This window comes from Equus quagga, chromosome 15 (assembly GCF_021613505.1).
Source record: "Equus quagga isolate Etosha38 chromosome 15, UCLA_HA_Equagga_1.0, whole genome shotgun sequence".
Taxonomy (NCBI): domain Eukaryota; kingdom Metazoa; phylum Chordata; class Mammalia; order Perissodactyla; family Equidae; genus Equus; species Equus quagga.
Genome location: NC_060281.1, coordinates 56,610,741 through 56,635,862, shown reverse-complemented (window position 1 = coordinate 56,635,862; position 25,122 = coordinate 56,610,741). Strand labels below are relative to the sequence as shown.

Genomic DNA, 25,122 nt, shown 5'->3' with positions numbered 1-25,122 from the left:
CATGCTGTAGCAGTGTCCCACATACAAACAATAGAGGAAGATTGGCACAGGTGCTAGCTCAAGGCCAATCTTCCTCACCAAAAAAAAAAAAGAGAGAGAAAACTTTAACAATAGGCTCTTACCTATACGACCAGCCCCAGCTCACTCACTGACACCCTATCTATCATGTGCACAATAATATATCCATTAGGATTATGTTCAGCTGCAAGTACAGAAAACCCTAAGAGACAGTGGCTTAAACAAGAAGTTTATTTCTTCTCCCTTGTGTAAATGAAGTCCAGAGATAAACAGTCCAGGGCTACCATGGCAAGCCCATACAAGGATCAAGAGCTGAGCCCCTCTGGCTGTGGGTTCTGCCGTTCCTGGGAGACGGCCCTCATCTTTATGGTTGGAGACGGCTGCCTTCCTATCCAAGTCTGAGTAAGCAAAATGGAAGAAGTTGCAGAACTATATGCCTTCTCTTTCTTAAGGGGGTTTCCCAGAAATTTCACCAAAGATTTTGTGATGTCTCAGAGTCCAAAACATAGTCCCAAGGTTATATGTAGCTGCAGGGAATTCTGGGAAATGTAGTTTTTTAGCTCTGTGCCCAGGTGAAAGCCAGCGTTCTGCTCTGTGAAGGCAGGAGAATGTTGCAGTAGGAAACGGGCTCTCTTGGCCACCGCAGCGACCATAAGCACAGCTGCCGGTACTGCTGTGGCCAGGCCTGCAGCAAGCTCTTGATGCGTCTTATTCCACTTTTTGGCCGCAGTTCTCAAAGTGCAGTGGTACCTGAGAAAATCTCAAGTGAATACAGATGAGCATCTTTTACAATTTTTGAGAGTTATATATTTATTTTAATGTACAAAAAAAGAAAGAAAGAGTACATCAAATCTGTCATTTCACAGATGTCTTTGCTTAGGCCTAAGGTAAGGTAGATGATGCCAATTTAAGTTTTAAAAGTTATTAAATTCCAGAAAAACATGAAGTAAATAACAGTATAAGTGATAGAAGGATGTGGGAAAACTTATTAAGGTGATGCCTGGATCCTGAGGTGTGGGAAACACAGAGGCCGCTGTCACAGCCTCACTTTCCGGAAGAGGAAGCAGCAACAGGGAGCAGACGCAGCTCGCCTGGGCTCTCACTCAGTGACATCGGTCGGCTTGGTGACTGGTTCTTGAACAGTGATTAACATCCCCAACGTTACGTTTGGGAACAGTCGTGATGCAGGTTCCAGTACTTTGGTAAAATCCTTTTCTATACACATATAAGTTTTAATTATAATCCTTCTCATATAAATATAAACATAACGTTTAATTTATATAAATACAATTAAAGGCCCAATTTACTAGCTAATCCTTTTTGGAGGGCTCTGCGGGGTGTCTCTGGAGAACCCAGTGTCTCTACAGACAATACCTAACAGAAGCCGCCAGTTCACAGAGGCCTCCTGGTGTCCTTCAGGGCTGGGTTCCACAACAAACAATGGTTATAGTTAGTAAGCATTTCTTAAAAACTAGAACAAATTCTCGGAAGTGGAGGATAAACCAGGGGAACTTGGTACATTAGTAACACAGCCAATATAACGTAACATGGGTCCAAGGGGGAAAACGTAAGTTATTGTAGAGTAAATAAGGTGTTCTCATGTAACTTCATCTGGAAGTAGAGACTGACAAACAGACTAGGAAAATTTGTGCCAAATATATGCAAATTTATGGCAAATATATGCAAACTCGTCTTTAAAGCCAAGACCTCTGGAAACAAATACACATATATGTATGTGCATATTTTCTTTTTTAACTAGACTGTAATTCTGTCATATGTCCCAGTCTTTCCATACGTGGCCTTGCCAGCACATTCTTCATAGAGAGCTAAAGGCAATTCAAACATCTACAAGAGCAGCATCTGAAGTCAGTGACAGGATTTGAGTGACCAAAAGACCACGCACTGCTGGAGGTCGCAGAAACTGTGCCCAGCCCCTGGCAGTGAGGCGTCTGCATTCAGAGACAGTAACAGAGCAAGGCCACGGAATCAGCGCTGTCTGAGGAGCTTCTCTGGAAGGAGATAGATGCCTTCTCTCGGTCCAGGCTTGTTTGTGTACCATTCTGCTTGGAGGAGAGAGAGGGATGAGATAAGGAGTCAAGGTCCCGTGGCCTCTAAGAGTTGGCTGAAGCCTCAGATCAATCTGTTTTTCACTGGTGGGTGAATGAACCTAGGACTGACGTACTAACAGGGTATGGGGGGGTAGAGGGTTGGTGACGTAGGAGGGGGCCAGTTTAAGGGTGGGACGGAGGTAGAAGGGAATATTTCTGTTTCTAGTTAACACTTTGTGTCTACTATATCATTATAGAAAAAAAAAAGCAAACTTAAAACAGCCTAAACTAATTATGAGTGGGGAATATGTAAAATGATATGATGCTGCTTGGTCTCTGGTTAGTGCCCTGCTGTATTCCTACATGTGATACGTTATAAATAAAGCCCAAACCAAACCATAGAACTTGAAGAAAAAATGGGGAGGAGAAAAGCTGTTGTTCATCTCTAAACCCACCCTTGTGCACATGCAAAACAGATGAGCTAAGAAAGACCCAACTCAAAATCCTCTCTTCATAATGTAAATCTAAGAATGGTTTCCAGATGGAATCTAAGATACACAGCTTATCATTATATTAAGGAGCAGGCCCACTTTTGACCACATCCAAATGAACCACTGATCCACAAGTCTATGCATGGACAAGTTTGGCTTTTTCAGTTTGCCTGGAACGTTCCTGGACGTGCCACTGTGGTTCCTGGGCTCTCCCTGGGCTGGTCGCTGAAATTACGTTGACCAACTTGGAACCAAGCAATGTTTCAGGCTCAGGACAATCCCTAACCTTTTCCTGACTCATGGTAGCATCACTCTTGTCCACCTTCTGCATTTTATTTTCCCCAGGCTTGCTAAGTGGGACAGGAAATTACATCAAAACGTCATGATGGCAACTCCAAAATGTTAGGTTTCCTCTTTTTCTCTTCAACCCTGAAACTGCAGAAAACTCTAAGTTGTGGTCACCTAGGCTAGTAAGTAGAGCTGGGAATTTAAGAGAGGTTGAGCACTGGAGAGTATGTAAAGATTTTGCTGCAAGTGACAGAAAGTCCAAAATGACAGTGGCTCAAACAACGTAGGAGATTATTGATCTCTCCTGTGAAACCATACTGGAGATACAATCTATGGCACACAGAGAGGCTCATAAAGCTGCTGGGGATTCAGGATCCTTCCATCTTGCTGCTCCAACATTCTCATCACATGGCTTCCAAAGCCTGTCCAGGATAGCTGCTTGAGTTCTAGACATCACATCCACACTCCAGCCAATGAGTGTGGCAGATAGATTGTTTTTGATAACAGTCCCCAATGAATCACACCTCCCATATCCACACACCATTGCAATATCAAGGACCCTGACTCTCCTTCCATCAAGACATGCGGTCTGTTTCTCCAAACTTGAATTCAGGGTGACCAATACAATTTGGCAGAAGTGACATTGTATGAATTCCAGAGCCTGGGCCTTAAGGTGTTTTGAAGCTTCTTTTCTCACTCTCTTGAAACCCTGAGGCCACCATGTTGTGAAAAAGCCCACCTAGCCAGTGGGAGAAGGAGACACCTTATGGAGAAGAACTGAGGAGCCCCAGCTGCCAGATATGACAATGAGGCCATCTTAGATTATATGGCCCTCACTGGGACATCAGGGAAGAACAACAAAAAAAACTTCCCAGATTGCCAGCCCATAGAATCACAAAAAGTAATAAATCAGAGTGGTTTTAGCCACTTGTTTTCTGAGTGGATTGGTACACAGCAGTAGATAACTGAATGAACAGTACACAGGAGATGCGAAGGAGAGACAAAAAGTGCGTGCAGTGCCACCTTTGATGGAACCTTCATGAGCTTCAGGCAACACTGCTGTTTACGTCTCTGTGGTCACAATCAGCTGCAAGGGAGGCTGGGAAGTATGGTCTTTATTTGGGCAGCCTGGTGCCCAGCTCTCAACAGGGGCATGGATCCCTGAGGAAGAACTGATATCCTGGTCAACAACTAGCACTGAGAGGGAGGGAAGGCTAGGAAACAACCAACGCGCAGCGCTTTCCCAGGAATATCTCAGATGTTTAAAGTTAGAAAGATAGCTTTAGCATTCTTCTTCCTTCTAAACTTAAATTCTCCCCAGCTCAGAATAAGAGAAGGTAGACGAGAACAGCTTCCATAAATATGCTACACCTCTGAGACAAAGAGGAACTCTAGCCCAAGGGAGGGAGGAAAACGTAACTGACTGTGAAGGTTAAGGTCACAGACACTGGGACCAGCTATCCTCAGTCTGTGGTGGAAAGCGAACAGGCACTTACATTACTCATAAGGAAACATTTCTTGTACTCTAGGCTGTTAGACTCCGGAATGGGTCAACAAGTGATATTATTAGAATTTTTCTCCTGCTTTTTAAAATACAGATGAATTCTCAACTGTCTTTGAAACTCTGAATTTCATTCCACCAGATGCATGAGAGAATGAACTGAAGAATTCTAGAATTCTCTTCAAGTCCTTTACTTCCATGAAATAGAAAAATCTGTTTGCTGTGTGTTTGAGCAGCTCTACCACCTGCCCAGCACAATGATGGGCCCTCCAGAGGACGAGAAAAAAAAGGATATGCCTCTGCACTCAGTGAGCTTACCATGCACGTAGAGAAGCAGTTTCTATGGCCTCTCAGTACACAATTGCGAAGGAGCTTCCCAGGCGTGATCATAGGTGAAGTTTTCTCCTTTTACAAGAAATGTCTCCCCTCTGAACAGTCCCTCCAATAGCCTGGAAGATCCCCTAACTTACAGGGCACCCCCTAACTTTGGGGGACATGAAGACTTTCCACGGGGTACAACTTGGATGGTCTCAGGAGCATCAACTTCCAGATCCTCATTCTCCACATATGCTCCTTCCTAAGGTGGCTGGACTGAGAAGCTGCTGGAGTTCACAGTAACCTTTCTCCTACTTGATAAAAGAAAGGCAAGTGCTTCTGCTCTCTCACATCTTACCATGGCTCATTATGCTGAGACCGGAGAACTCCAGGGCAGCCAACGAACGAGAAGCCTCCTCTGAAGAATAATAAAGGCCCCACTAACTTGCAGGGCTTTCAGGATTTCCCTGGCTTATACACTTGCTTGTTTGTTTGATAACAGAAACCTATTATTCAAACTAGTTATCTGGCCAGTGTTGGCATAGTCTGAATTCAGTTATATGGTTCAGTGGGGAAATGGGAATAAAATTAGCTTTTCTTCAACAAACTCACCTCTTCTACTTCCTCACCTCTGTCAAAGCAAGAAAGAGAGAAAGACAGAGAAGGAGAGACTGGAGAAAGAGAAAACCATCATCCTTGAGGGTTAGTCCTGTGAGAGCAAATCAAGGAGAACACCTGTAAGAACTATTTGATGCTAAAAAAGATTTTTTTCCTCATATTTATAAATATAAGAAATTCTTGGGGGCCGGCCCCCGTGGCCAAGTGGTTAAAGTTCCACTTGGTCTGCTTTGGTGGCCTAGGGTTCCCGGGTTCGGAACCTGGGCATGGACCTCCTCCACTCATCAGCCATGCTGCGGAGGCATCCCACAGGCAAAGTAGAAGAGGATTGGCACAGACATTAGCGCGGGGCTAGTCCTCCTCAAGTCAAAAAAAGAGGAGGATTGGCCATGGATGTTAGCTCAGGGTGAAACTTCCTCACACACACAAAAAAGTAACAAAGAAATTCTTTGCAGCTATTCTTAAAACTTATCCCTATGTTGTTAGCGAGAAGAAAAGCACATTCAAAAAGCTAAAGGCCATATAGCTATTCAAGTTTTTATAGTTTTGATCATTTGGTTCATACACTGGATGCTAGTCATTTCCACTATAACTAGAATGTTTTAAAAAATTTCTAAAACTTTCAAGATATGTCAGCTGAAGTCCTGGGATTAGTTTCAATTGATTTCTTTCAGATCCTGATGTCTTATTTAATAAGATAGTTTAAAATCTATTTTTATCAATTTTATCATTAAAATCTTATTTAAGCAGAGGAGCCTCATTCTATGAGGCCAGCAATACCTTAACGCCAAAGCCAGAAGAAGACGTTACAAGAAAACTACAGATCAATATCTCTTATGAACACAGACAAAAGATCCTTAACAAAATATCAGCAAATCAAATGCAACAATGCATAGAAAGAATTATACACCCGACCAAGAGAGATTCATCCCAAGCATGCAAGGCTGCCTTAATGTTCTAAAATCAATTAATGCAACCATCAACAGACTGAAAAAGAAAAATCACATGATCAGATCAATAGATACAGAAAAATCCTTTGACAAAATCCAACATCCATTCATAACAAAAACTCTTGCTAAATTGGGAATAAAGGGGAAGTTCCTCAACTTGATAAAGAATAACTACAAAAAACCTACAGCTAACATCACGCTTAATGGTGAGAAACTCCACTTTCACACTAAGATCAGGAATAAGGCAAGAAAGTCCCCTTACCACCCATTTTCAACATCATATTGGAAGTCCCAGCTAATGCAATAAGACAAGAAAAGGAAATAAAAGGCACTCAGATTGGAAAGGAAGAAATAAAACTGTCTTTGTTCACAGATGACACAATCATCTATATAGAAAGTTTGAAAGAATTGACAAAAAAAAAATGCAACACTATTTTACATTAGCACCCAAAAAATGAAATACTTAGTATAACAAAATATTGCCCCTGCAATGTGGCTTTGAACCTCCTCACACTAGACGTGAGACTGTCTCCCCACTCCACCCCTGAATCTGGACTGGCCTTGTGACTTGCTTTGGCCAATGGAATGTGGCAGAAGTGACAATGAGTCAGTCTTAAAGCTGTGCACAAGAGGCTTTGTTTGGTTCTGCCCACTCTCTTAGGATGATGCCCAGTCACCCCATGAAGAAGCCCAGGCTAGCCCACTGGAGAGTGAGAAACCATGTGCAGCAGACACAAGGCATCCCAGCTGACCAGATAGCGGCTATAGACACGTGAGCCAGCCCAGGCAAGTCAGCCAAGCCCTTCTAGGCCTAAAGAACCACTCAGCCTCCCTCAGCTGCCTGAGCTAAAAGAATGCTTATTGTTTAGGGCTGGGGTTGTTTGTTATGCACCATTCTTTTTTTTTTTTTTTAAAGATTGGCTCTTGAGCTAAAATCTGTTGCCAATCCTTTTTTTCGTTCTTTCTTCTCCCCAAAGCCCCCCAGTACATAGCTGTATATTCTAGCTGTAGGTCCTTCTAGTTGTGGCATATGAGACGCCACCTCAGCATGGCCTGACGAGCGGTGCCATGTCTGCGCCCAGGATCCGAACCAGTGAAACCCTGGGCCACCGAAGCAGAGCGCGAGAACTTAACCACTCAACCATGGGGCCCATCCCCTATGCAGCATTCTTGAGGCAAGAGAAAGCTGGTATATCTTATTTTGACAAATTCTCTACTATTTATTGTCAAGAAAAAAAGCCCACTTTTTTTTAGCATCTAGCAGCTTGTCATAGGAAATAAAACAAATGTAACGTTACAATATACACATGTAGATTCGACAGAGATAACTATGAAACCAATAAAAGGTTTTCAAGTTTAAAAATATATTAAATTAGGATAAAAAATGTGTGGATAAATGGAATAGAAATAGGAATTCAAGAAGAAAAAAAGGGAGATGAAAAATGTCTGACTGTTAACAAGAACCGTTCACATAATTTAAAAAGTGATGAGTCTCAAATCATTACAGCATTTAAATTCCATTAGGCCCACATTTGGAAGTCATGTGATAGTTTGACTTTAAGATGTCAACATTTTACAATACGCCAAAATTACATCCTTGGCAACTATTTAAACTTACCATAAAAATTTGAGATGTTGACTTATACATGTTGGGGAGGGTTGTTTTCCAAATTCCTTTAGAAGGTATGCAAGATAAAATTCTTGAAAAGTGCTTTTCTAGAGAACCTACTCACGTAGTCCCTATTTAACAGGTGAAATGTCTTGCACGTATTGTGTACTTCATGTAGTGCTCTGAGTGTGTGTATGAGTATAAGCTCATATACATTCTTATGTATGCACGCATATAGACTTACCTTGATGTCTTTAAATGTATTTCTCTGAGGTCAGTCAGCCAGCCATCACTTTTTGATTTCTGGAAGAGAGATGGAAGGACTCCTGGTCTAGGATTCTGAAGAAAAGGCAGAGAATAGGACCCCAGCTGAGAAGAACAAGACTATGGAAAGGGAAGAGGGTTTTCCTCCAGAAGATGCTGGGGTGCATATGGAGAGAGATCTCAGACACTTAGTCCATAATGTCGGGCAACCAGTGTTAGTTTGTATATGTATATTGTGTTGAGCAAGACTGACAAAGTCCCATACTTTTAAGGAATTTATATTCTAGTAGGTGTCCAGAAATCAAAAACTGAGACGTTGAAACAGTTCTGGAAGCCTGCCTAGAGGGACGCTGGATAAAAGTTAGGGAGGCGTTTGTTCTCTGGTTGTTGCTGTTTCGTGGCTCTGAACCTCTGCACGTGCTGTTCTCTCTCCTGAGAATGTTCTTCCTTTTTCTTATTACATTTCATTTTGTTTATTGGAGTAAATAATACATTTACAGGGTTTGAAAATCAAAATGTAAAGAAGGATTGGAAAGGCTTGCTCCCACCCTGACCTGGTCCTCTCCTTTCCCACTCCCCAGCCCCTACTCCTGACTGAGGGGTGCCCATTTTTATCAGTTCTTTGTTTATCTTTCTAGTCTTTCTGCAAATACAAGGAAATATGGATATATATGGTATCTCTCCACCACACACACGCTTTTCATGCACAAATTGTAGCCAGCTATGTATACTCTGCTCCTTGCTTTTTCTTGCGTAACAGTATATTCTAGAAAGCTTGTCCTCTCGGTGCATAGACAGCAACCTTGTTCTTTTTCCGGCTGTGTAGTATTCCATTGCAGCGCTATCCCTGGATTATCCAGTCCTCCGTACACGGACACGTGGGTTCCAGGCTTCCACTCCTACAGGTGATGCTGCCATGAATAACCATGTGTGTACGTCCTTCCACACAGGTGCAGCCGCCTCAGGGCGATAAATTCACAGAAGTGCCACCCCACCTTTTCTTCTTGGCAAGCTCTTACTCACCTTCTGACACCCACGGCCCAGAGAGCCAGACATGAGAAGAGGCATGTCAGGGGAGATACAAGAAGTCTGCTGCCTGCTCTATCCAGCTGGGAACATCTTAAGGGTATGGATCCCTCCATATTCGCCTCTCCATTCCCATGAATAAGTAAGTGAATGAACAGATGGTGTTCTAGCTTAGGTACCTTAAGAAACTCAGGCAGACAATGCCTGGCAGAAGAGCGTCCTCTTTCCTGAGGTGCCAATTGCTGCTTACTGCTGTGAACTCTACGTTAGTATACAATCTAAACATTGATAACCAAACAGTGAAGGGATCCAGAGCACACAGCCAGTCCCAGCGACCCACGCTTCTAGATACAATTCATTCCTCAATCTCATGCCTTAAAGCAGATTGTCTTAAGAAAAAATCTTGAATATGTATGCATAAACTGCACTTTGACTGTCCTTATATTGTTTCTTTTCGTCCTTCTGGGACATTAATGGAAGTCATCAAACGAGCAATAAGGGAAAACACACTTAGTACAACTCCATAGTTGTCTCAGTGTATGGAAAGGTCAAGTACAAGTAAACACAAGTGTGGACCAGTCTGTATGCTGATAATAACCAAGAATCATCGAATATTCACTATGTGTCAATCACTGTTCGATGTTTTCAAATGTATTCTCTCATTTGATCCTCTCTAAAAACAAACAACAACTGTACAGTTGTTACTATTATTATTCCTAGTTTATGTTTGGCAACTGAGGCAAAGAGAGGTTAAGAATCTCGTCCAAGGGCACACAGCTAGCAATTAGTGGAGCTGGAATTTGAAGTGAAGCAATCCAACTGGAAAGTCCATGTCCATCATTCTTTCATTTCAATACTGTTCCTTCTCATGTGTGTGTGTGTGTGTGTGTACTTTCCATGATACATTAGCTATGAATTGGTTCATCTCTTAGTTTCAGAAAACCCAAAATAACTGTGGTTTGTCACAAATGCAAGTTTATCTCTCTCACACACAAATAAAGAATATAGGTAAGCAGGCCAGGGTTGTCATCATGGCCACAATCATCAGGAACTCAAGCTCCCTATCAAAACTGATCTTCTACCTCATGGCCCAAAAAAGCTACTGAGTGCCAGCCACCACATCCACATTTCAGCCTACAGCAACGAGGAAGGGAAAATAAGGGTCTACCTCTTTCTTTGCTACTACTTCCCAGAAGTTGAACATGAAACTTCTGCTTTTAGTCCATTGGCCACAATTTTAGCCTCTGGCCACACCTGGTCCCAAGGAAGGCTGGGAAAATAGCCCTTGTTGTGGAAAGGCATGCTAAAAATGTTGAGTTTTATTATTAAGGAAGAAGTAAAAAAATAGATATTAAGGAATAACTAGCAGATTTTGAGAAGCATAAATGCATGGAATCCCAGTATGAAAGGGGGTTTTTAAATTATCTAGTAAAAGTGCTTATGTGATGCTTTAGTATTCCTGCTCACGGGTTGTCTCCCTCCCTCTCCCCTCATAAAAAGAAGCCCCAGGCAACCCGTCTGATGTTTGCACAATGTTTCCATCCGTTGAGCTGACATCCAATTGGCCCTATTTCAACACCTTAGAGCCATTCAGAATAGCTCTCAAACCTAAGCCCTCTCGCCCTCATAACTCAGACATTTGAAGAGAGCTCCCCAGGCTCCTCTTCTCCAAGCACTCAGGTGCTCCCAAACGCACCTCTGCAGTCACCCTCCCAGCGTGCTCCCGTGCTCTTTAGGGGTCTTGCCAAGGACTAGACGGGAAGTCCTGGGAGTGGCCATACACAATCAGCGGAGGATGACAACTCTCGCATAATAGGCAGCTATTAATACACTTCTAGAATGGCTTCTCAGATTGCTTTAAGGTTTTTGACAAGTGCTTTGCGCTTTTCACTCCGACAGTGTTTACCATCTACTAAAGCTACACAGCCCCAACTCAGTTTTGGCAGCTGACTTTTTTGGCTTTGACATACAGCCTTACATGGCTCCCTATTTTACCTTCTCCTACGGATAGGGCCTCTTGGCTTGAACCTACAAAGATAGTTTTGGATTCTGAGTCTTATCAATCAACAAATCATCTATCCCCCTCTCCACCTCCACCTGCAATTTCGGTAAGAACTCTCTCTGGCTTCATCTGCATCACTGAGCAGAACATCGCACAGGGCAGGGCCAAGGCCTAGGCTGCGTGATACACCCCGAAATCCTCCCTCCGGGTGACACCGATCCATTAAGCAGTCCTTTCTGTGGCAACAAGGAAAACTGGTTTGGATGTGTGTTGCTGCCATAGCAACATCCAAGCAGGCAGCTAAGAGCCCTAGGGATTTGGCTGTTGGCAGCATCTGCTACCAGAGCTTTCCTTCAACAGTGAGAAGACCTCCCCAGCACTTAGAAGCCAGGACTGGCTGCTGGGAGATAGCATTCATTCACGCATTCATTCGTTCATCATTCATTTGTAAAACATATTGAGGCTTCCTACAAGCCCGAATGCTTTGTCCTGAGAATGAGGGTCAACGAGACCCAATGCCTGCCCTCGAGGAGCTTGTCTGTCTAGTGGAGAGTCATATCACCAACAGGATGACTCTATTAAAACTCAAGTCAGGTCACACCGCGCCTCTGCTCAATAGTCCACAGTGGCTCCCACGCCCCTCGGATCCTGCCCACAGCCCCCCCCGCCCCCCCCTTCCCCCCCCCCTCCTCCCTCTCCCTTCCTCATTCTCCCTCCAGCCACATCGGCCACACCAGCCTCATCTTCAAACACACCAGACAGGTGTGCTCCTGCCTTCCCATCTTCGTATTGATCTTTTCTTTGTCTAGAAGGCTCTTTGCCAAATATCTACATGGCTCCCTCCCTCCCTCCCTTCCTTCAAACCTTTACTCAAAAACCACCTTCTCAGTGAGGCCTTCTCTGGTCACCCTGTCTGAAATGTCAACACTCCCAGTGTGCTTCATATCCTCCTTTCGGCTTATTTTTCTCCCTAGCACCTCCTCCTCTCTGATACTCTCCATCCTGCTTTCTCGTCTCGTTTCACATCTCTTGCCCCCACTCGCATGTCAGCCTCTGGCAGCAGCAGGGAGCTCAGGATTTTTCTCTTTTTATCCAGAGCTCTCAGATCAGTGACTCATATGTAGGATGAAGGAATGAGTGAATGAATGAATGAAATGCAATTTCAATATAGCATGATCTATGGTGTACAGGAAGAGATCTGGGGGGCTGTGCAGCACAGGGAAGGCTCCCGACCCGGTCCTGGGCAGTCAGAGGCTTCCCTGAGAACTGTGGAGTGATTCAGGACAGGCCGGGCAAGAGCAGGGGAATGTCCCTCCAGGAAGAGGAAACTGGGCAGTGAACCCCCCCACTCCCCGCCAGCCATGGAGACGCAGCGGGGCCTCCGGGAGGCGTGCACTTGGAAGCCACGTGCAGTTGAACGTGGCCCGGTGGCAAAGGGCGGGCTGGAGCTGGGCCGAGAATCCTGCCAACCGTGAGAAGGTGGTTAGAATCCACCCCCCCCCCCCCCCCCCCCCCCCGCCAAGCAGAGGAGCCGGGGAGCCCATGGCAAAGCCCCAGAGTCGGAGCTGACTTCAGAAAGGCTGGAGCCGGAGAGCGGCCCGGAGGGGAGCCAGACTGAAGACGGGACTGCGTGGAAAGATGGCCCAATGATGCCCCTGAAAGAGGACAAGGGGAGAATTAGAGCAGGCCTGGCAGGCATTTTTCCTTAACCATTGTATGGAGGAGCAGCCAGAGGGAGTATGCAAATGAAGGAGCCTAGCCACTTTCCCGCAGAGTTCTACTCACCAGCCGGCCCTTCGGCCCAGCCCGTAGTTGACTGACCCCTGGACTGGGGGTAACAGAGAGGAAAGCATGTGCTGAAAGAAGGGATCAGAGGTAGGGCCCACAGAACCAGAGGTTGATGGTGCTGGTGGGGGAGAGGCAGGCAGAGGGGACCTCGAGCCGGCGCTGGGGCGCCCACAGCCTGAGCCCAGGCTTACCCAGGAGGTCTCTGGGACCACCCACTGCAATTTGGAATACCCCAAGAAAGCGGAGAAAAGCTGTGCAGGGGTCCAGGGAAGAAGAGCCAAACTAGAATGAGGCAGAGACAGGGTCTCCCGAGGACCCTTCTCCGGAGTGGTCCAGGGCCTGCCCTGACATAGGGATGCCTCCCCTCGGTGCCTCAGAGTGACTGCAAGGCACCGTCTGGCCTTGTCCTGCTCAGGATGGCCTCCCTTCACCTGCCACCCTGGGCCTCCTCCTCCCCACTAGGCCACCTTCCCCTCAGCGAGGCCCTGTGCTCTCCCTTCCTCCTGAATCCGCTCCAAGGCTGATGAGCTGGGAGAAGGTGGCCCAGCAAGCCCCACCGAGAATCAGAAAATAGGGTACCTGCGGGGAGGGGAGCTGCCAAAGAACAGGGTGTCCCAGGAGGTGAGAGCAGTGTAAGAGGAAGAAACAGGGTATGGATCTTGGCTCTTCACAGAGATGGAGAGATGCCAAACTCTCTAACAGCTGTGTGTAAGACAACTGAGGTAAAAATAATAATATTAAAAAACAAAATGTCAAGCGGCCAAGCCAATGGGCTCCCTCTCTGACTTCTTCCACCAGCGGTGGGCTCCCTCAGCCCACGAGGCAGCTGACGCTCCCTTGGGCAGGCGGCCGGGCAGCAGGAAGAGGGGCTGCTCCTCATGAGCACATTCTCCAGAAGTGGCTCCTTTTCAACAATTTTAAAGGTCACATGCTGACATGACAGTTGCTAAGACTCTGATGAAAACGCTTGCAGGCAGCATTGTGCAAGCGAGCTCTGGAGACCCCCCCCCCACGGGCTCCACAGACACAGGACGGCCTTTCATACGGGCTGCTCCCCACCATGCCAGGCACAGCTGTCACTCCCACAGCCCTCAGGTCAGATCCTGGACAGGAGACAGACAGCTTCAGGTGTGGGGAGGCACACGGAACGGACAGCGAAGCATGGGACCTGGGTCCGGCGCCAGCCACCAGCAGCTGGAGGACTTCTCGGAGCAGGTACCATGACAGCTATGCAGCGGGCTCCTGACTTCTGACCCACATCAGCCTCAGGGATTGCATGAACAGGGCCAGCCTCAGATGACCTTTCCCTGCTGGCGAGGCGCTGGCCGAGCACAACGAGCTCCCCGCACAAACAGTAAGTCTGCGTGTGGTTAAAATGCAAATGTGCACCACAGACTGTAAAACATATCAACTAAGGGAGTTAAAACAGACTCCCTGTTTGTCTTAAATCCATTTTGTGCTGTACAGGATTCAAAAGGAGTCAGAATACAGATTCCGACTGAAGAGGCCATTTTCGCCTGATCTCCGCCCTCAGGGTGACAGGTTGAAACCTATTGCAAACCCCATGGCACCTGACTGCTCACTCTCCCACCAGGCCCCCACAGCGGCGCCCTCCTCCCCCTCCCCTCCCCCTCTTTCCCCTCCTTCTTGGGGCGGCTCCTTTATGTGCACACAAGCTCCAGGCCTGCCACCCAGAGGCCTCCTCTATCGTCCAGCCTCACGTGTGGAACTCCTGGGAAGGCCGGGAGCAGATGTGGGCAGGAGGGCTTCTTCCGAACATTTAGGAAACGTTAGAACTCACCCCCCTCACAGACTAGGACCCTTCTAGTCCTAATCTCGGCCCATCTCTGACTGCTGTGGGAGCGATTGGTCAAGGCCCTGATACAGTTCCACCAAGAACTCTTTCTGCAGACCTGTCGTGTCACACAACTCCAGGGGCGCCATGCACGTTTTAGAATGTGGCGTCTTGGAGGTGGCAGGGCCCAGCCTGGGGTTTTTTTGTTTTGCTTGTTCAAACTCTTCATGCTTCCCACTCGTTTTCAGTAACTCACAGGAGCTCAAGTAACGAGAAGAGAATTGCACCAGGATGATGAACTCAGATGGCTGCCACCACCTTCCCCTCCTCCACCCCCATGACATACTTCCCATTCATGCAAGGGAAGCTTCCAGAAGGGGCCATGTTCCCGGTGTGGACCATAGCTGTGGGCCTCTGAGAAGCTGCAGCAGCATCAGCTGGATGTTGGGATCTGTGCTGGCACCATGTAGGGGCTGGGACAGCTTCAGAGTCACCAGGACCAGCTAGAACTCCAGGTTGACCTGGGAGCAAACAAGCTCCTCAGTCACTCTCCCCCAAGTCCCCCTGCGGCCACGCAAGGCTGAGATGCTGCAGACGAGGAGGGCAGGCCCCCCTTGCAGGCTCCTTCTGCAGGCGCCCTCCTGATAAGTTTGCTGAACCGGGTAGGAGAGAAAAGGAGACTGTCTGGAGATGGGAGGGGCCTGATGCCAGGCCTGGACTTCTGCAGGAGCGGATGCTTCACAGTCACTCACGTGCAGGTGCAGTTTGAGCCAAACACACCTTGATAGCCCTGAGGCTTAAAAGCCCAACCTCAGCCCCACACCGGATCCTAAACAATCCTCATCCCCAAAGCCAGACCACCTCTATTTGAGTCAGCTGTGTGACCACACGCACGTCATTTAACCTCTCTGCCTCCATTTCCGGAATGGTAAGACAGGATGATCAACGCCCTAACCTTGACGTTTGCTGTAAGGATGTAGGACAGTGACTGCCCCCGGGAGGACTGGGTCAGCACCAGTCGTGGATGTGACGACTCTCCTGGCCCTAAACAAGCAAAGACCTCAGAGACCCAAATCCAGCACCTTCCTTCAACACATTTTCACATAAACAGTGGGAGAAAAACTCAAGACTTTTTCCTCTTTCTATTTAGAACCATAAAAGCCCAGTTAGGGTCTCAAACCTAGAATTTAGCTTTCCATAATTTCTCTAACCCGAGGCTTCTATTAAGGCCGGGTAAATGGAGGACGTGACCCATGGTCCCCATTCCAGCCTGTCCCTGCAAAGAGATCCCCTACATTCTCACACATCTCCACACTCACACTCAGTTTCTCATGCCCTCGCACAGTTTCTCACGCTCACACCTCACTCAAACACACACCCTATTGAAGGGGGACGCTGCTGCTGAACTTCTGAGACACGGTGTGTAACGTCTGCTTCCTGAGTGAAGGTCATAGGTCATCTGTTAACCTATGCCGAAAACTACAGTACGGTGTGGTTGAAAGCACTGATGCCACAACAGACCAGGCCACGCACCGCCCGGCAACCCTCTCAGCTTGCCAGCCTCTTGCTTCACTCCAAGGGCTCCTATAAACCCTAAAAAATTTCTAATCTGCATCATCCACCCGTTAATATTGACTGAACAGTCAAATACAAGGTCGCATTGTGTGAGACCCAAAAGACCACGAGGCTGCCCTCGCCTTCAGTGGTAACATAAAACTCAATTAGAGGGCACAGCGTAACGAGGAAGGGCCTTCTGACACCTGCCACGCCATGGGGGACCTTGGGCACATTGTGCCGAGTCTAATAAGCGGTCACGAAAGGACAAATAGTGTTTGACTCCACTTACATGAGGTACCCAGAGGAGTTAAGTGCAGAGACAGAAAGAATGGGGCATGCCAGGGGCTGGGGGAGGCAGAGGGGGAGTGAGTGTTCGAAGGGCACAGAGTTTCAGTTTGGGAAGATGAAAAAGTTCTGGAGATGGATGGTGGTGATGGTTGCATAAAGATGTGAGTGTCTTAGTGCCACTGAACTGTACACTTAAAGATGGATAAAATGGTAAATTTTTTTGTTAAGCATATTTTACAATTTTAAAAAATAAAATAAATTACGGAGAACAAATTATCCCACAAAATTAAGAGGTGAGCAGTGCAGCATGGACCATGAAATCCTCCGAGGTTGCAGAACTCAGGGAAGGCTTCGTGTGGCCGTCCACCGCCTCTTAACAAGCTGTGAAGTGCTGGCTAAAATGGAGAATCGAGGCCCGCAAGGTGTAAAGACTGTCTTAAACTCAACGATGTCTATAGGAATCGAGGGCCAGGTCTCATCTGCCAAGAAAGCTCAACCACCAAGGCATAGCACGGGATGGTTGGCATGACCATAGACTATATATCCTGAGACCCAGTTCTTTTGAGAGTGGAGGGCACTAGTGATAATTATGGCAGACAACGGTGTGTGGTCACCTGGGATGTAGGGGAAAGAGGCCAGGTTTGGGAACCAGGCAGACCTGGCTTCAAGTCCTAGCTTAGGCTGTTACTTGGGCAAATTGCTTTCTGTCTCTGAGCCTCAGTTTCCCCACCTGTAAAATTTCTATCTGATGAGATTATTGTGAGTATCAAAAGTAAGATATGAAAAGCTCGCAGCCCAGGATCTGACAGTCCCTAAGTACTACAAGCCTGTTATCTCTTAGCTGCAATTCTGAACCCTGAAAAGCTCTGAAAACTGCAAGCTTCCTAAACTTGTTTCGTGGCGAAACCTGCCGGGGACCAGTGCAACGCTATTTAGAATCCTTATTCCACGTAGTGTAATTTATTCTTATGTTTCTTTGCAGAAATATTAATGTATTGATGACAGGGCACTGTTCAAGTAACGGCCAGGAGGATATCATCTTCCTCAAGGCCAAATTTTCTGTGTTAGGTTGGAAAGATGGGGACTCTCATTATAGTTTCAGCATCCTATACAGATCTAAATCTCTTATCACCTATAGATACAGTTATGGAAATGTTATATAAAGTGAAAAATGGCACGTTTAGTTAATAAAAAGCCACATGTTAAATACTGTGTATGCTGTGCTCTTATTTGTTTTAAACAGATGTATGCGCACGTAGGCTCATCTATGCATGGACCGTCTTGAGGAGCATTCCTGAGGGTGGGAACCGTGGTTGCCTCTGGAAACAGGGAAACTAGGGTCAGGAGAGACAAAAATTGATGTTTCATTATGCACCTTTTATGCATGTTGAAATTTTTATTCCACACACGGAATACATTTTTTAAACATTAAATTAAAAAGTTAAAAGACACTTCACACCCATTAGGATGGCTATTATCAAAAAAAAAAAAAAAGAAAGCAACAAGTATTGACAAGGATGTGGAGAAAAGGGAACCCTGTGCACTGCTGATGGGAATGTAAAGTGATACAGCTATGGGAAACCATACGGCGGTTCCTCAAAAAATTGAAAATGAACTACCCTATGATGATCCAGTAATGATCCAGCAATTCTGCTTCTGGGTGTATACCCAAAAGAAGTGAAAGCAGAGCCTCAAAAAGATATTTGTACCTCCATGTCCGTAGCAGTGTTATTCGCAATAGCTAAAAGGTGGAAGCAACCCATTGATGGATGAATGGATAACCAAAATGTGGGATCCACATGCAATGGGCCAGTGTTCAGTCTTAAAAAGGCAGGAAATTCTGACAGGTGGATGAACCTTGGAGACACTATACTAAGTGAAATAAGCCAGTCACAAAGGACAAATACTGCTTGGTTGCACTTATATGAGGTAACTCGAGTAGTCAAATTCATAAAGACAGAAAGTAGAATGGTGGGTCCCAGGGGCGGGAGGAGCGAGGACTGAGGAGTCAGTGTTTAATGGGGACAGTTTCAGTTTGGGAAGATGACAAAGTTCTGTGGATGGACGGTGGTGACAGGTGACAGGCACAGCAATGTGAATGTACTTAATGCCAGTGAACCGTAAACTTAAAAATTGTAAAGACTAAAGTTTATGTGTATTTTTCTACAATTAAAAAGAAAAGTTTCTCAAGTCACATATCCCTTTGGCTCTGCCTGTGCGGCTGGAGCTGAACCTCTCCGTGAGCCCTGCAGGCAGCAGGCAGCGCCAGTCCAGCGGCCTCTGAATAATGCATGAGTCAAAGGGTGGTTGTCAGGGAGGGCCCCCTCCAGGGCTCTGCTGGCCCTGCTGACCACGGAGTGCCCTTTGGGAGGGCTGGTTTGGGTGCTGGTGGAGCAGGTGCTGGGCTGGAGTCTGACCTGGCCCAGGCTGGTGGCATCCTGGTGTAAACACAGGTTGCCAGAGCTGAGGCCTAATTGTGACAAGGTTCAGGCTTCTCCACATGCCCCAAGGAGTTGTTGCAAGATGCTCTGGATGAAGCCATGGGTGTCACCCCGAAGCATCCAGTCCTCCCCCAGAAGGGATGAGGGGTCCCTGTTTTCCTTCAAAAGAAGCCAGTACCCGGACCCCGGGATCCTCTTCAAAGTCTAAAGAGGCAAATAGGAGAAATAAGAAGATCCATCTCTTTCCCTCACACTTTGACACCCAAGTTTCTCTCTTTATCTTTTCTTTTCAGCCTTTCATTTATTTTTTTAAAGGAAGGGGCCTTTCTGGGTAATTAGAGTATTTGGACCATTTCTGTGCACGAACTGGCAATTCCAGCTTTATTTCCCGCTTTCTCCTTACCAGTAAAAGTGGCCCCTTTGAGTCCGGACCCCATGGGCCCCCTGCCCTAGGAGGCTCACTAAGCAATGCTGGGGGAGACGGATTCCAGTCCCACCAGGACCCAGTTCCTATAGGAGGGGCCTGTGGCTTCCCTGGGTCTCAGGTTCCTCATCTGTAAAGCGGACCAGGCGCCCTCAGAGGTTCCGTGCATTTATCAGTTAGGAAGACAGTGGCAGCCAGGGAGTCGAATAGAGGAAATGTAATGTGGGGAGCTGGTCACAGAGACGGTGGAAGAGCTGAAAAGCCAATCCCCCACAGAAGTGAGAGCAGCAAGTTTCCGCATTTGGGAAGGAAATGTTATCAGCACCTGAACTCAGCAGTCTGGTGGAGCTGGAACCGTGGAGAGTGGCTGCCCAGCAGGAGCACACTGGCAGGGGGCCGCTGTTAGAGACCCCGGCCAGCTCAGAGGGAGAACAAGGGGAACAGCCTGGCTTCTCCCTTCCTCCAGCCCTCGGATTCACCCTCACTGACTCACTCGGGCTGAACCCAGCTGGAAGCCAGGCAGCAAGACAGCCTGGGAGAAGTCGTTTGCAGAAGACAGAGGGCTGCAGTCCCAAGCAGGGCAGGGGAATCCGGGCGAATGACGAGCAAGTCCGGCCGCGGCCGCTGCCATGGTCCCAACCTCAGAGGGGATTTTTCCGTTTTTGTTCTGTCCTGGCATTTCTGTTTTAGATGATCCCTATGCAAAGGAATTGAAGTTGGACAGAGTGGAAACATTTCAGTTCGGCTGAAACTTCAGTTAGGCTCCCACTTGTGTTTACGCTCACATATCACTTCTGAACCCCCAAAGTGGATTTGTGTCCTCTGGCTCTCCCCTTGCCCAACTGAGCATCCCCCGACTCACACTCCTGCCCCACATTCTCTCTCAGCAAGCGGCAGGCTGTGCCGGGCAGGTGTGAGATGTGGGCCAGACACAAACAGAGCTAGATTCACCCGGGCTGCTGGGGAGGGGGAGGCAGTGTAACAGGTTCCGCACCATCTGGAGAAGCAGGAGCATTATTTCCTCCACCAGGGCTGGGCTTCCAGGTACAGAGAGCAGAGGTCACTGTGGTCCAACGGGCTGAGCATAGATTAGGAACTCAATTGTTCTTTGTTTAGACTCAGCTGAGGCACCCAACCTTGTGTGACCTTGAGCCAAACTCAATTCTTTGGATCCAACCTGCTTTACGAGACGAGGAAGACGTGACCAGGAACATCAGTGAAGTACTCTGAAACGTAAATGGACAACGACGGCAATACCCAGCATTCATACCGTGCCCGTCCTCTGAGGCGCGTTCTTACACACAATCTCATCAGTCCTTGAAATCATCCTCGTGAAGTAGGGGAGAGACTTTTATCCCCATCTTACAGAAAGAAACCCATGCACTGAGAATATACCGGGCCCAGCACCGTGGGTCAAGCTGGCACTGGAGTGAAGGTCTCATGAGTGTCAGCCCGACCTGCTTCTACTGAGCCGAGGAGGACACGTGAGCTCCTCAGCCCGAGTCCACAGAGCAGCTGAAGAATGTCTGTGGGGCTACGCTCTTCACCATTAGGCCTAGAAAGGGGAGAAGGAACGAGTGAAAAGAAGGGAGGCAGTAAAGGAAAAGGAAGGGGAGCGAAAGTAGAGATAAAGGAAGACTTATGATGGGCAAGTTGGATAGGAACACGTCGCTCAGGGAATTGTTCTGCCGTGGCTCTTAATTATAGCATGAGAGAAAACCTGGCTTTGCACAGGATGTCTTCCATCTTCGCCCTCGGTCCTGGAAATCCACCAGGGTTACTATTCAGAAGAGTAAAGAGCCACTCCGCTTCGTTTCTAATCTGGGGTCCTCCCATTATCAGCTGGCCTTTTCCCCCCCCCCCCCCCCCAACCACCACCCCTTAGGGCCCAGTTTACGACACTTAAAGTCTTGTTCCCTTTTCTGTAAGGTCCTATTGTGTAAGGCGGGAGAACAGATACTCATGTGGGTGTGCTGAAGCTCAGACATGTTTATCTGCACCTGAACAGTGGAATGCTTTCACGTGGCGGGAGAGTGGTATCCGCCACCATTCTTTGGGATTGCGAGGGTCCTCTTCCCACCCACAGCAGCATATCTGGGCTCTTGCCGAAGACAAGCCCTTACAGAAGTTGGGCAGATGTAATTTACCAAGCATGTCAAGGGTTGGGAAAGATGTGGCTAAAGGGTCTAGCTTGTGCAAGGCCTTACGTGCCCACCCCCCTCTGACAGGCACACTCCCGGCCACGCTACAGCACCGTATTCTAGCTGAGCCTTTTGCTGAAATGAGAAATAGCATCTCCTCTAGTTTAGACAGCCCAACACACACCAGAAACACAAAGTCCACTTTTGCTAATTTTCAACCCAAGGGGCTTTCCAGAAAGTGGAGCTTCCTGGACCGCAGGCAAGGCTGTAGTAATGAATCCAGGCTATAATTCTGATTGCACCCTGTAAACCAGTAAAACTTACTGTGTACTTAATATGCCCACCTCACTGTTTGCCATCATGGAAATCTACTCAAGCTGCTCAGTGCTGCGATTGCAGCCCTCTGTTCATGGTGTGTAGGGAAAATGACGTTTATTCTTTGGTTAATGTTGTCTCTCTCGGCCCCCAGAGTCGGTAAACAAACAAGTTGTCCTTGGAGTGAATGCCTCCATGTCGGCGTCTCCCCATTTCTGCGCTGCAGCCCGACAACGAAGCCCGTAGCCCTCTATCAGACTGTGTGCAGAATAAGCATTCTCGGCCCCCGAGTCCTGCTGTAGCATTTGGAGGACGCCAAGTTATTGATGGGAACAGGTGCTCATAATTCGGCATAACCCACCCGAGCCTTATTTCACTTTCTCTGGAAACCTCTTGATTTAGGAGTGAAAACTCCTGGCTCCTCTCAGGCTGGCCTGTAAACATCTCGGTCTGGATTTGCCGAGGTGGGTTGCTAAATTTAATTGCCAGTTTCCATGCCATGTGATGGTGTGTGACAGGCCAGCTCACACTGTGAGCTAGCCAAAGGGTTTTAAATAAACGCTTTCTGACGGAAAGGATGATAAAGATTCCTGTTATTCACCAGTGAGCCTGCAGAGTGAGCTGGTCCGGGTTTTACTACTGAGCTGCGAGCTGCGGCAGCGTTAATCTCATGAGCTCCCTCACCACTTCCCACTGGCCACTGAGAGGCTTAAGGGGCCTGTGGCAAGCGCTCCAGCCAGATCAGCAGGCCTTCGCCAGCCCAGGCTGTCCCAGGTCTCTGTGACCTTGGAACACAAATAGCTCTGTGGGCCAGCCTCAGCTTCTCTATCTGGAAAGAGGAACTGTTAACAGAAACTCAGGAGTAGCAGCGAGTGCATGGAGCTCTCAGGAAGCCTGCTATAGGTATACAAATAGAGTACTGTTATTGAGAGCATCCGCAGAACCCCGTAGGAGATGCCCTTCAAAGAAGGCAGCGTTATTCTTACTCATTAGCCCTTAATGCACTAGTAGAAATGAATCGATGCTGGAAATATTTGTATTCTTCCTGATTATTTCTTTATGACGCCCTCCCATCATTGAATACTCACTCAGTCTTCCTTCTAAAGTTACATAGTGTGGTCTGAGAAACAGCAGCATGGGCCACACCTGGCAGCTTGTGAGAAACGCAGACCCTCAGGCCCCACTCCATTCCTGCTGAATCGGAATGCGCTGCTTAACAAGCTCCTGGGTGATGCATATGAATTTTAAATTCTGAGAAGCCCTGGTCTAGAGCAGCGGTTGTCAAACTTTAGCACACATCCGTATTCCCTGGAAAGCTTGTTAAGACATTGCGCGGACACACCCTCACTAGAGCTTCTGATTCAATAGGTCTGGGATGGGCTTGGGTAATGTGCATTTCTAACAAGTTCCCTAGTGATGATCATGTTGCTGGTCTAGGGGCCACACTTTGAGAACCACTGGTAAGTATTCCTCATGGCAGCTGTTTTGTGACACCTCACCTCCCAGGTCACTGAGGATCCATAATAGCTCTTCATTATGTACTCTGGCCTCCTCGATCCCTGGAATTACTGCATTCTTCTCTTAATATCTTAATTCCTAACTCGTCAATCATCTTTGATCACTTGAAGCCAGTCCATGTTTCTTTATCACTAGCAATTTTTTCACTAGGAAGTTCTGCACTAGACATGGAAAACCAGAGAGTGCGTGCTGTACAAAAATGGGAGGATTTCATGAAAATCCGACTTTTCTCTCCCATGTAGTTGTTCTAAAATTCCACTTGTTTTTTCAACTGGAGTTATGCTGTTGGTCCTTAAGGAGCTGCCACAGGATAACCAAATTGATTTGCTGCAGTATAATTTATGCTATTTTTTTTAACCACGCAAGCAATACAGCGATACATTTAATTCAAGCAATCAATACTGAAGAATAATGAATTAAAAGCGAAAGTCAATCTTGATGTCCCCACCCTCCCCATTCCTCTTCCATTCTCCTCCCAGAGCTAATGAACGTTGGCAGTTAGGTGTGTACCCTGCTGTGCCTTTATATATGTGTGTATATATGCATAAATATGTATACATTTATTTACATGATAATATCATAAGTATTCTGCAACTTCCTTTTGTTAATTAACAATATTTCCTACAGATCCTTTAAAATTAATAAATACACTCTACTTCATTCTTTTTAAAACTGTATGGCTATATTCCATAACATGGATAAATCATATTTAACCATTCTCCCACTATGGCCATTTATATTATTTCCAATATTTTGCTATTACTGACAATATGAAGTTACGTTCTGTTCTCATGAGATTCAACTGAGAAGTGGCCTCCAAAAAGGTGGTGTCACTTTACGTCACCCCTCGCCGCTTTGAAAGTGTTTATTTCTTACCTCCTCCCCAGCACTGGCTATTATCCGTCTTTTACATTTTACAAATATATTGGGGATGTCTCATTATCTAATTTGCTTTTGCCTGATTAGCATTTAAGGTTAAATATCTTTTCGTAAGATTATCGACCACTTTATTTCCTGTCCTGTGAATTACTTATTCAGACTCTCTGTCCTTTCTCCGTTGGGTTGTTGGTCTTTTTTGGGAGTGGGTGAAGTGGAATAGGAACAATAGTATGGATAGTAATCTTTGGTCTATTAAAGATGTTGCAATGTTGCTTCCTACTCTCTCACCTGACTTTTCATGACTTTATTTTATCTTTTGTCATGTAGAACTTCTAGTTTTTGTGTAATTTATGATACAACTTCCACTGAATCCATGCACGGTTGGAACTCAGGTTCTTCTAATCTGCACTATTCAGAGGAGAAACAGTCTCTTGGACACGAACCAATGAACTTGGGAGTGGAAGCTGTAAGTAAAACTTAGTAGGGAAGTAAAGGAATCATGCATCTCCCACCTTCCTTTTCTTCTTTCTAGCCCTTAGCCTTTTCTTCTTTCTAGCCCCTAGTATCTTTTGGCATGAAGTTTTGGTTTGACGAGAGGTTTAGAAAAATAAGTGCACTGGTTGAGGTGATTTGGAGATTTGTGTGGAAGAGTTGAAAGGAAGTTAAAGGTAGAGGCTGTTAGCAGACAATTCTCCACGGGCCTCTCATGTTTCTGCACATCTTGCAGGCAGAGATACTGACTACCTGCACTCAGATTATCTCTTCAAGGATGTTTGCATAGTGTCTCCCTCTGGAGAAAACCACTGGTTTGTTTGCTGTCCAGCATAATAAAGATAAGGTCTTCCT

General features: G+C 46.7%; 1 long non-coding RNA gene across 1 annotated transcript; it reads right to left on the bottom strand.

Annotated features, from left to right (window-relative positions):
- Positions 1-235: 235 nt before the first annotated feature.
- Positions 236-8,177, bottom strand: LOC124225982 (uncharacterized). The gene is made up of 2 exons (XR_006885171.1): positions 8,083-8,177; positions 236-2,078 (listed from the first exon to the last, which is right to left on the bottom strand). It is a non-coding gene; the product is annotated as an uncharacterized LOC124225982 (long non-coding RNA).
- Between the last annotated feature and the right edge of the window lie 16,945 nt (positions 8,178-25,122).